Genomic DNA, 13,122 nt, shown 5'->3' with positions numbered 1-13,122 from the left:
AAAGAAGGGGAAGAATGTCCCCATTGGTGATGCCCCTCCTATTCTAGTTTCATCAGGGTCTGCAAGTGCTCCCTCTATTGGAAGTGGGGCTGCAACAACAACTTCAAATGTTGAGGGAAGAATAAATTTAGAAAGACAACATGCTCAAGAAAGTAAATATCCCTTGTGGAAGTATGTCACAAGATATCAAGGGCAAGACAAGAAGTTAAAGCGAGGAGGCATTGTTACTCGGAAATGCAGCTTTTGTAACATCCAATTCAAGAGCACCTATTTCCATGTGAAAGCACATTTGTTGGGCTCACCAGGTTGTGCAATTGGAGCATGTGCAAATGTGTTTGTAGCTAAGAGGAAAGAAATGGGAAAAGAGGCCAATTTTGGTGTGGAAAGGGTGGTTGCATCATCTAAAAAAAACAAGAATGAGGACCCCTTTCCATTCTTGAGGAAAAGCAACAACACATTTCCATTTGAGAGTTTTGGTGGTGGTGTAGGTCAAGTAACAAAAAGGAAGGCAATGGCGCTTGGTCCAGTGGACAAGATATTTTAGAAAGAGAGACGGGAAGAGCTTGATATCACCTTTGCCTTCTTTTTCTATCGGAACTTCATATCATTTAATGTTGCATGATCACCTTTATTTATTGAGATGTGTTGAGCTCTAACTTAAGGGGCTCCATTAGGGTATGTGCCTCTTGGGTCAGAGAAGCTTAGAACCACATTGTTGACTAAGGCAAATAAATAGGTGGATAAAATGCTTGATTCTATTAAATCAACATGGACAAATCCAACACGCCACCCACTCATCAACTTCTTGGTGTCTTGAATGGGCCAATTTTCTTGAAATTAGTGGATGCACTTGGAAAATACAAGGATGCACAATATATGGGTGAGTTGTCCAGTAAATTTATTGAAGATGTAGGTGTTGATTCTTGTGTGCAAATCATTACAGACAATGCATCTGTTTGCAATGCTGTTGACATGATTGTGGAAGCTACATATTTACAAGTATTTTGGACACTTTGCCTTGTCTATTCCTTGAATTTAGCACTTAAAACTATTGTTTCTGATGTGCCTTGGATTGGAAGTGTTATTGAGGATGCATGACATATCCACAGCTCTGTATAAAATCATACTAATGCCATCACAATCTACAAGGAGTACACCATTCTATCATTGTAAAAGATTGCAGATACACAGTTTGCCTCTATGTTCATCATGCTTAAGAGGTTGAGGGAGGTCACGACCGCTCTTGGGGCCATGGTTATTTCAAAGTTTTGGTCTTTTTGGAGAAAGGCAGATCAAGTAGCCTAAAAAAGAGTAAAGGATACATTGTTAGATGATGTTTGGTGCGAGAGGGTAGGTCTCATTATTAAGATCATGGACCCTATCATTACTTTACTATGATTTGCAAATACAAACCAACCCATCCTAGGAGAAGTTTATGAAGGATGAGATTCATGATTGAGTCTGTGAGGACCATTATTTTACAAAGTGAGTGCCTTGAGTATGAGACATCATCGGAGGCCTTCTTCAACACCATACAAGATATTCTTGTCCACAAGTAGGACAAGAATTGCACACCTTTGCGTTGTTTGGCCCACTCATTGAATCTAAATTACTACAACCATGAGTGGTTGAATGGTGGACCTTTCCGCAGATTCCCTCCTCACAAGGATGGTGAAATTTCACAGGGGAGGAAGGGTGCATTGTGGCGGATATTTCAGGATAGAGCATCTCTTGATGAGGTGGAGGATGCCTTTGCAAAGTTTTCCATTGGCGGCGGGTGATTTGCAAGCAATGATGTGATTAGAGACAGGGGGCTAAGAGACCCTATTCTTGGTGGGCAATTCATGGGGCAACATGCCCTCCTCTACAACAATTATGTAATGACCCAAATGGGCATTTTCATTAAAATTTCATGAGGGTTTTATCTTTGCATAATTTTACCAAAAAACACAACCAAAACACTAGAAATTTGATAGAAACAATGAACCCAAAAACTATAAAGAAATCTCATTAAAAATATCACAACATGAGGAACAATGAGAAGTGTGGCAACAATAGCAAAATCCAACTTTATTATATAGAAATATATGCTAATACAATAGCTGGAAATGGCCCTCCAAGATATGTTATAATGCTGATACCGACCTCCAAATTGAAATGAGAAATCAATCACTATGCCTGTGGATTCTGAATGGATTGACCAAGGGAAGAGATGGGTTCTTGCCCACTCTCTCTCTAGATCACTCGAGGGTTTCCGTCCTAGGGCTGCTAGAGTAGAGATCTAGGTTCTCAATCCTCTCACACAAGACAATGCACAAATCCAAGATGTTCTCAAATGGTCTCCTCCTCCTCTTTTATAAATCTGATGGACCCCTCTAGAAGCCTTATTTTATTATTATTTTAATCACTTGGTACATTTTACCTCTTCTAATTTTAATTAAGATATCCTTTTAATTTAGAAAAATGGTAAATCCGCCACTATCCTTTCTCCGCATCGGGGAGAGATGGGTTCTTGCCCACTCTCTCTCTAGATCACTCGAGGGTTTCCGTCTTAGGGCTGCTAGAGTAGAGAACTAGGTTCTCAATCCTCTCACACAAGACAATGCACAAATCTAGGATGTCCTCAAATGGTCTCCTCCTCCTCTTTTATAGATCTGATGGACCCCTTTAGAAGTCTTATTTTATTATTATTTTAATACTTGGTACTTTTTCCCTCTTTTAATTTTAATTAAATTATCCTTTTAATTAAGGAAAATGGTAAATCGACCACCATCACCCTTAAGCCCTCCTTAGTTGTAATATGTATATCTTGTTGGTGACATTTTTTAATGAAGCGTTGCTTGTGGGGATAATATCCACCAGTAAATAATTGGAGAGAAGCCACTGAGGTGATAGTGGTTGTTGATCTACTATTGCCACAAGACCTAGGTTTTTTTCATAGAAACCTAGGCTACATAGTGAAGCTTTGCAGTAGGCAAATTTTTGGTGGAAAGACTTTGGTAGTGGCAAGGGTTTGTGAGTAGTAAGTACTAAGTACAAATCAAATATGATAAACAATAAATACTAAAAAGACAACAAAATTTAATAAAACATTTAACATTCAAAATAGAGTTTAAACAATTTTAATGAATTGATGAAGCCTTCAAGCCTTAAAGGGCACCTGGCAACATCTTAGTCCTTTCTCGTATAACACTAGTATAGGAAAATAATTTGGTTGGCGCCCTATAATCCTGTAGTTGGGGAAGGACACAACTTTGAACTTCTTGATTAGGGAAGCACCTTTTATTGCATGTCATAAGTCCTCTGCCAACCTCTCCATCCTCATTAATTTTTCTCTTATCGTAAACATAATGTAGGTTTAAGAAGTACCTAGCAGCATGTAAGGGGAGTGCAATTGCCTATCCCAATGTGCATCAATAATGTCCCACAAAGGTATATACTTGGCCTCCTCATCTCCATATCCTTTTGATGGCCTCTTTTGCGAGATCCATCGCCTCATAAATGTAACCCATAGCGGGTTTGTCACCATCAACCATATTGAAAGTTCAAGTTTTCAAATTCAATGAAATATGAAACTTTGAAAACGAAATGAAGCTTGAAGTGAAATTAAAAAAATGAAAAAGTTAAAAGACTTGAAGTACCTGAGAACTCTAACAAGGGACTTCGTCACAACAATAATCTCTTTGACATCTTTCCATAAACCATCGTTAAACACAAGTGTAACAATTTCAATGCCTTCAAGGTCCTTGGAATGTTTAGATGCCATCCATTCAGGTCCCAAGAACATCCTCTTCAGATTTATATTTTGCTGAACCACAGATTGAAAAGATATGAAATTTGTTACAAATCTGGTCACTGCAAGTCGAATAATTGCTTTACCTTCAATGTATTTTCTCATGGTATTCAGGACAATTGTGTGATTTTACACATATTTGGTTATGGATCTTGCCTTCTCCACAACCTCATGTATCCAAGGGAGTTTACCTATATCCTCAAGCATTATATCTATGCAATGGGTAGCAGAAGAGGTCTAGAAAATAGTGGGGTGCCTAATCTCAAAAATTCTACCAGCAGCGATATAATTAGCTGCATTGTCAGTGTTAATTTGTACAACATGTTCTTCTCCCTCTTTTTCAACGACTTCCTCCATCATTTCACAAATAAGTTGGGCAGTCTTAACCTTGTCTGAGGCATCCACTAATTTGAGAAACATTGTGCCTGTTGGACAAGATACAAGGAAATTTATTAAAGTTCTATTCCTCTAATTTGTCCATCCATCACTCATGATGGTGCACCCTATTTCTACCCATGATGAATGAAACTCAGATAGCACAAGCATGGCATCTTCAACACTATCTAACAACAAATCTGTCCTAAGGCTCTCTAATGAAGGGGCTTTGAACCCTGGACCTACAATAGCAATTGCATCAATAATAGCTTGCCAATAAGGACTTTTGGCACAATGGAAAGGTATGTCAGAATAGTACCAAAAGTTAGCAATGACCTTCCTTGCTTGATTATGGACATTTTTTTTCCAACCAGTGTCATCCAAGGTCATTTGGGAACCAGGATTTGTGTGGGGAGCAAAAAAAGTGTTCATGTTTCCACCTCTAGTGTTGAATGGAGGAGGTTTCATTTGGCCTTGAGTTTGACTTGGACTTTGAGGCATGTGTGGGAAACTTCGACCCGACATTGAGGATTCAATAGGGGGAGATGACAAGGGGGTATTCGAAGAAGAATGGTTAGCTCCAAGAGTTCCTATTTCTACATTTTTCTTTGTTTTCTTGGCATTATGCTAACTCAACATATCAAGGGCCTGTTAGCTCTGCTACAAACTTCAGTATTTGGAGGACCAATGTTCAGATCGGCCATGTGTTTACGCTCAGAGGGGGAGATCGCAGCATTCTTTTTCTCCATTTTCCTTCATCTTCTCTTTTCCCATAGCTCTGCCATCTTTGTTTTCCTCTTAAAGCCTCCTCATTTCCCGTATACAACCCCGAAATCCACTAAAGACCCATATTTCCTTAGCCCCAGGCACCAAGTTCAAACGGTCATATGACCGTGACCGTGTAACTGCGCACTCTTCTTAAGCCCCTTTTCCTTCATCACAATCGCAACTTTCCGCAGGTCTCTCATAAGCCATGTCTTTAATAATCATCGATTGCCGATCACCGATTGCCCCTTCGGACGCGACATGACTTTAAGCTGCGGCTAATTCTTTTATCGGGTCCGCAGTCTCGTCGCTATCGGCGATCGCATCTGTAAAAAGGCTTCCGCTCCCCTTGTCTTCTCGATGCGATGTTGGAATCATTTCTCCGCCGTCCGATCAGTCCTGACAATCCAACGGCCCGCGCCCAATCACTGATCGCAATCGCATCTTTGTGTAAAGGTCTCCCCTCTATGACTTCCTCCGATGCGATATCAGGTTCCGGACCCGATTCAACTCGCTGCTCCCTTGTATAAAATTTCAAGTCCGCTTTTCCGCTTCCGATAGTGTATTTACGTGTAACTCAATCTTTCTGCCTTTTGCGCTTCCCGATAGTGTATCCCTTCATCTGCCGATCATTCATTTTATCCAACGATAATCGCTGATCCCACTTCCACCTGTTTCCTCCCGCTGAGCTATATCTGTCGTCCGTCTGTTTCATCCAACGGCTCAGTTTCGTTGTTCCCGTTTCTTCCCGGTAGCCATTGCAAAGCGCTCTCCGCCGTCGATCCACGATATTCAACGGTGGATCTTCCTCCATGCTGCCCGTGTCCATAGCCTGTCCTGTGCTCCCGAAGGCGGCCAACGTTTACCACTCAACGCAGTTATTTTGCAACCACCGCATTTAACTAACAGAGTGGCCGAAGATTGAAAAGGATAGCCTCGAGCAGATCACTGCATTTATCAGTTATGGGGCATTTTTCAGTTAATATTCCAGATGCCAGAGGGGGTCAAATCCATTTACAACATGGCCATATTTGTACCAGAGGCCCATTCTTGAATATAAATATGGTTGGTGGGCATTTATAGGCTCCTCCACGCATTGTTCAACAGAGATATTTTGTATTGTAACAGTATATATACCCAGAACAGAGATGTAATGGATTGATGAGTGTTTGATGAATGAGAGCTTATTGTAGCCTTTTAACTTCTGGAGACTGTAAATACTATGAGACCTGCAGCTTCTGGTCTTGATTTCTATTAATACAAGCTTCTTTTGCTATCACCTGCTCACTTTCCACTTCTTCTTCTTGTTCTAGACTGCACCTGCTTGCATTTATTTGATGTGCTGTGAATTTTTGGCATCGGAGGGGCTGTCATCCCACCTCTATGTTAAAATTTAGTAGTTTATTGAAACTTGTTTGCAGGTTGCTATTGTTCAAATAGCAGAGAGCTGTCATCCTCACTGCCTATTGAATAATAGTCGTGCTGATCCTCTAACTGATTGCAGCTGGCCATCGCAGAGCTCTGTGCATCTGCTGGTGCAATCAGTCTTCTCCATCATCACCTTAACTTTAAGCTGTGAGTAGTTGGTGGTTGAAAGCCTTGTAGTTTGGGGGTCTTCACCCATGCCTGGGGTAAATCATAGTAGGAGTGGTTATTCAGCTTAAAGGTGCTGCACATCTTCCATTTATCCATCATTTTATCCAACAAAAACTGTTAAATTTTTAATGTTCCTGAGCATCACTGATTTACAACCTAGGTGAGTTTCTTGGGGTGATAACAGGGCCAAGATTGCTTGGTGTTTGACATCTTGGTCAACCTTGTTGTAGAGACCTATATCATTGCCGGGTATCTGTGCAAGGTGGTACTTGAATCCATAAGTGCCACCACTACATTTCTCTTTGCAAAATTTACAGAGGAGCCCGGGGTCTCCGAGAATCTTGTCGCAGTAAGCCCAAACAAAGTCCTCCCTCGACATTGTTGTTGTTTTGGACTTGTTTAATTTGCGGCTCCTGTAGGCTGTAAAAGACAAAAAATTCAAAATTAAAAATGATCCAGAAATGTAAAAAGTTAAATGAAATCAATGCAAACCTACAACCCTTCTTAATCATAATGAAGAGGTTAAAAGTGTTGATTTGGGGTAGCATCGGATGTGCTCTAGCCACGAAAATTGGTGGAGATGATAAAGCGCATGAGATCTCCAAGACCCAGAAATGGTTTGGGCAGAATATAACCACTTTGGAAGATATTAAAATAATTAATATTTTTAATGGAGTCCCTAAGTCTAAACTTAGGAAAAATAAAATATTATTGTGAATTAATATAAAACTGAGTTGGAATGGTGCAAAAGTCATGGATCAAGCCAGATCTAATCTTAGCCGTTGATTAGGGACTTAATCTCGGCCGTTGATGGACTAACGCGAAAAGTATAAGAAGAGGCTTGAGGGTCAGTTGGCGAACATACTGAGGGAGACCAGTCAGTTCAATTTTTGGAGCGGGGTTAGCTGAGAAATTTGAACTAGTGGTCTAAAGAGGAGCAGGAGGCAACAAGTACGGAGCAGAGAGTCAGAATCAACAATATAAGACCAGCGCAGAGGTAGGAGAGGCAGACGCAGGGCCTTTCAGGCAGACGCTAAGGCAGCAGGAGACTGCGCAGTCACTAGAGGGCCTGTGGCCTGTGTGGGTGTCACAGAGAGGCCCAGTTCTGATGCAGACAAGTAGGGGCTGACGTAGAGTGTCCGGGAGCTACGTGGAGGTCAGCCAGGCTGATGCTGGGACTGGGAGAAGTGCTGGAGAATTTTTCTCTCTGTTGGGTAAGCTAGTTTGGCACCATGTTGTATTGAAGAATTGCTGAATAATAAAATCCTCCCTTGCTGCATCGGTTTTCCCACATTGGGTTTTTCCGGGGACCGTTGTCCAAAATATCTGTGTTGATTCTTGTGCATGTGTTTGTTTCTGTATTATGGTGTGATATTTGCAACAGAATTTATTTTAATGTTTATTGAAGGAATTTCATAAATAACTTATTGAAAATAAGTAGGCAAAGTAAATCAAAGGTTGCAATGATCGAATTTTCACATGGTATTAGAGCGAGTAATCAAAGACAAGAAGGGAAAATCAGTTATGGGTCGAGACCATGATGCAGAGGCATCCACATCAGGGGACTCGCACAAATTTTCAGAAAATTGCATAAGAGATTTCGATTTCTCCATGTTGGCTTCCAGGATGGAAGAAGAAGTGGCTTGTATGACTAGTTCTTTATCATCAAAAGTATGGTATATAGACAGTGGAGCCTCTTTGCATATGGCGAGAATCAGGGAATGTTTCTCAGAGCATCGAGAAGAGAATATGAACTTTTAGATCACCATGGGGAACAAGGCAAAGTGTACTCCTGTAGGGTAGGGTACCATAGATTTTCAAACATAATCAGGAGAACAGTTCCGTGCTACAAATGTGCTGTATGTACCAGGATTGGGGATGAACTTACTTTCCGTGTCGCAACTTCAAGGCAAGGGCTATGACATCTACTTCATCAAGGAGAAGGTATACGTCAAACATCCGAGTTGGAAAAAGAAAGTGCAGATCGGGATCAAAAGTAATAGGTTGTACAGATTACAACTAGAATCACCAATGACACTAATAGGCAGTCATGGAGACAAGGATATGAACGAACTATGGCACAAAAGAATGGGACATTTGCACCATGGGGCTCTGAGAATTCTTAGGAGCATTGTAATAGGAGTTCTGGATCTTAGTACGGAACGAGATGATGTATGCAGAGGATGTGCTCTAGGAAAGTATGCCAAGGCAACATTTCTTAGGAGTAAACACAGGGCCAAGAGTGTACTAGGGTTGATACACTCAGATATCTGCGGACCTATGTCCACTAAAGCTCTTAGTGGTGCCAAGTACTTCCTTACCTTCATTGATGACCACTCAAGGAAAACATAGATTTATTTTCTGAAAACCAAGGACGAGGTTTTCTGTCGATTCAAAGAGTTCAAGGCAAATAAAAGTTTTGCGCTAAGATAGTGGTGGAGAGTGTGTCAATAAGGACTTCACTGATTTTTGCTCTAAGGAGGTCATCAGAAGAGAGTGGAGAACTCCTTACAATCTAGAGCAGAACGGAGTAGCAGAAAGAAAGAACAGGAGTATTGTAGAAGCAGCTAGGGCCATGATGTATGATTAGGATATGCCAAAACTCCTGTGGGTAGAAGCATGCAACACAACAGTCTATGTTCAAAACAGGACTCCTCATCGAGCATTGGGCAAGATTACTCCAGAGAAGTTTTCACAGGGAAGATGCTTGAAGTTAGTGATTTCAAGATATTTGGGAGCTTAGCATATTGCCGCATACCCGAGGAAAAGAGGAAGAAGCTGGATCAAACTGCGGAAAAGGGATATCTAGTGGGATATAGCGAGAATGCTAAGGCATACAAAATCTATCTTCCAGGGAGCAGGAAGGTAGTGGTTCGACGAGATGTAAAGTTCATTGGGGATAGGGCTTTCAGAAAATCTCGTGAGATGCCTTCCGAGGAGCAATCAAAAGAAGAGCCGTTAGTTAAACCTCTTCAACCAACAAAAGTAAAGAATTCTTCCTCGGATCAGGAGGATTCACAGGATGAGGAGGAGCTAACAGAGGCACTCGCTGGCAGAGGGAGAACTAGTAGGGAACTTCGTCATATTCTGCAAGATGCAAAGGACTTCATCGGTGCTCCAAGAAACAATAAGAAGGAGCGAAAACAACTAGATAGATATCAGGCACTAGTAGCTCAGGATGGGAGCCCGCCAGTTTCCAGGAGGCAGCTCAACATCAGGTTTGGCTAGATGTGATGGTAGAGGAGTGCAACTCCATAATGGTGAACGATGTCTGGGAGGTAGTGCCAAGGCCTCAAGATAGATGAGCAGTAGGTTCGAGATGGATCTACAAGATCAAATAGGCTACAGATGACAGTGTTGAGAAATACAAGGCTAGGTTTGTGGCTAAGGGGTATGCTCAAAAGGTGTTAGGGTCCCACCCTAACCCCCTTATTCATGTAGTAGGATCGAGTCATAGTTATAGTTAAGTAAGGAGTCAATAAAGCCCATATTAATAATTGTAAGTGGTTAACCCGCAATTAATGACGGGACCACAGTTAGTTGCAAATGGGCCATGGTATTAGATAGATGGTGTTAATAAGAACCATGGTATTGATCCATGGTATTGCATGTATGAGTCATATATAAAGGATAGAGACTCCCTGCGAGGAGCATCGTGTCTTATTTTGTAATCGAGCTCTGCTCTATTGGAGGTTGCCCGCTCGAAGAGGCAAGTGAACATTGCTTTCTGAATAATAAAATACTTGTTGTTGTTTCTCACTATTTTATGTTCTGGGTATATTTCTTCTCATATTCTGTATTCCGATGTCGTCTTGCAGGTTAAGAGCATAACAAGTGGTATCAGAGCTCTTTCCAGGGCCGGTGGGATCTCCATTTCTTAGCAATTTTTTTTTTTGGCTAGAGACATGTTCCGGCGTCTTTAAACAGGGGATCTGTCGTTGAGCGCATAAACCTGCAGATTTGGGGAGGCATGGACGCAGGAAATACAAGAGGTGATCATGCTTGTTGGACTCCCTTGTAACCCCTGTGGGTACCCCTTCGAGTAGTAGCGCATTAGACAGAACCGCGCACAAACTGTCTTCCAAGTACCCTCTGGGTATATCGGAAGCCCCCTAGCTCCTTTGAAACCTCACCATAGATAAACCGTCGGCCGTCTTGCTGCTACAGTACACCGAGAACAACACTCGGAGAGATTACTCGCTCGTATGATAGGGTAGTCGGGTTGTATGACTAAGGGTACGGTTGATCCTCCTTAGTTAGAGCCCTGAAACATTGGGCCGAGTACTACTGTCAGACCCTTATGTATATTGCGATCTGTAGCACCTGACACTCCTCGAGACCATAGTTCCCTTTTCTATCTTGGGATCACGCATAATCTCTGCTAGATCAGATCTCGCAAGTGGGGTTGCAGCAGCAGCAGACATCAGTCCCGCAGTTCCGAGTTAGCAGACCAGCCTTTCCGATCCATCAAATCCACAGTAGTAGTCGGTGCTGCCGCTCAGAGCTATCCGATCAGCCATCCAGATCTCTCAGATCCACCAGATCTGAGTAGTTGTGTGGCGTTCCTATACCAGGGCGTGATTTTCGCAGGACTTTTGGCAGCATTGACATTTTGGGGATTCAGCTACTGCAGTATTCCAAAGAAAAAAAGAAAAAGAAAGAAAAAAAGAAAAAAAGAAGTCTGAGAGTCCCTGGGGCGCTTATTGGTGATCTAGCCCATAAGAATCAGGACGACGAGCTGAGCAAGGTGGTACCATTCAATTGTTAGTGAAAAAAATTCGGGCGGTCCCAAATTTCAAGAACATCAGATCGGTGCATGGTAGAAACTAGAGCACAAGCTATGGCCAATGAGAAGATCGACAAACTTGAACAATCCTTGCAAACCATCCAAGCTCAGCTTGACAGACTAAATGACACACTCTTTAAGGGCAAGGAGGAAGCCTGCGAGGAGGCGCATATTGGCAATGGACACAGTGAGGGTGAGTCTAGCCGCTCTCTTCACCTCTGGGGCACCCACCAACAATCTCGTCCGCGACCTCCCAAGCTGGATATGCATAAATTTGATGGTTCTCACCCGACTGCATGGATAGCACAAATGGAGCAGTATTTCAATCTGAATAATATCCTAGATAATGAGACTCAGCTTATGGTGGGGAGCATGTACTTGGACAATGCAGGATGGCAATGGTGGGCATGGCATCAACGTTGCAATGGAAGTTTTCTAACTTGGGCCACCTTCAAAAAAGCTCTTAGAGAGCGATATGACCAAGAATCTTCTTTTTTGGGTCGTCTCACTAAGCTCCGACAGACTGGCACAGTGGATGAATATGTTACAGCCTTTGAAGCCTTAGCTTTCCGCACTAGGGATCTCTCAAATGCGTTCTACACGGAATGTTTTATCAGCGGTCTTAAAGATGCCATACAAGCCAACATCCGACTACACCACCCTCCCACATGATCGGAGGCTTGCAAGGTAGCTCGTAACGTGGAATGTGCGTTAGCAGCCCAGTCCATTCGCCCAAATTTCACCGCCAAGGGTCGCCCCCCATAGGCTCACAGCATGACTCAAACACTTAAGGTTCAAAAGGTGTCACCTGCAGAAATGGCTGAAAGAAGAAAACAGGGATTATGTTACTACTGTGATGAAAAATACTCCCCAGGTCATAAATGCAAGGAGCCTAAATTTTTTCAAATTGATGCCACTGATTACAGCTCATCGGAGGAAGCCCCACCACTTGAGGAACTGGAGGAGGTAGAAGAGGACAACCAGAAGGACAATGTCCCTGATGAACCAGTTATTTCGCTGCATGCTTTGGCAGGGATTTCTTCACCTCAAACTCTCAAAATCAGAGGTTTTATTAAACATCGCCCAATAGTAGTCTTGATTGATAGTGGAAGTACACATAATTTCATCCATCAAAAAGTCGCGGAAGCAGTGCATTGTTTTGTACGAGCAGTTTCTAACTTCCAAGTCCAAATTGCAGATGGGGGAACAATGAAATGTGAAGGCCGCTGTGAAAATGTCAAACTTCAAATGGGGGATTATCAGTTGAAGACCCACATGTTTGCCATACACATGGGAGGGTGTGACATTGTCCTCGGTGCTGAATGGCTTCGCACTCTTGGGCCAATCACAATGGATTTTCAGGAGTTATATATGAGCTTTAAGCAGAACAACTCCACATATACCCTCCGTGGACTCCAGGCGGGAGCTCCCTCTATCATCAGCTCACATAGGATGGAAAAATTGCTAAAAAAGGGCCATCATGGAGTTATCGCTCAATTTAATGCCATCCAGGCCGTCGAACCCAATTCTCTGCCGATTCATCCTGAGATGCAACAGATTTTAAATAACCATCTGCCAGTCTTTGACAAGCCTCATGAGCTTCCACCCTCGCGAGGGGAACATGATCATAGCATCACCTTGGTTCCAGGGGCCCAACCACCAAATGTGCGCCCATACAGATATCCATTCACCCAAAAGAATGAAATAGAAAAAATAATCAAGGAACTTTTGGAAGCAGGTGTCATTCGTCCCAACATTAGTCCTTATTCATCACCGGTGGTCATGGTGCTCAAGAAAGATGGGGAAT

The 13,122-nt window shown here is 42.4% G+C and overlaps 1 protein-coding gene across 1 annotated transcript in view; it reads left to right on the top strand.

Moving 5' to 3' along the window:
• Positions 1-13,122, top strand: part of LOC149237796 (kinesin-like protein KIN-14L) — a 422,935-nt gene that overhangs the window by 204,160 nt on the left and 205,653 nt on the right. The gene's annotated exons all lie outside the window — the stretch shown is intronic.

The sequence above is a fragment of the Pinus tabuliformis genome, chromosome 8 (assembly GCF_031772625.1).
Source record: "Pinus tabuliformis cultivar Carrire ecotype Pingquan chromosome 8, CPIR1, whole genome shotgun sequence".
NCBI classification, from domain to species: domain Eukaryota; kingdom Viridiplantae; phylum Streptophyta; class Pinopsida; order Pinales; family Pinaceae; genus Pinus; species Pinus tabuliformis.
The sequence above is the reverse complement of the archived record's forward strand: the minus strand, read 5'-3'. Positions and strand labels throughout refer to the sequence as shown.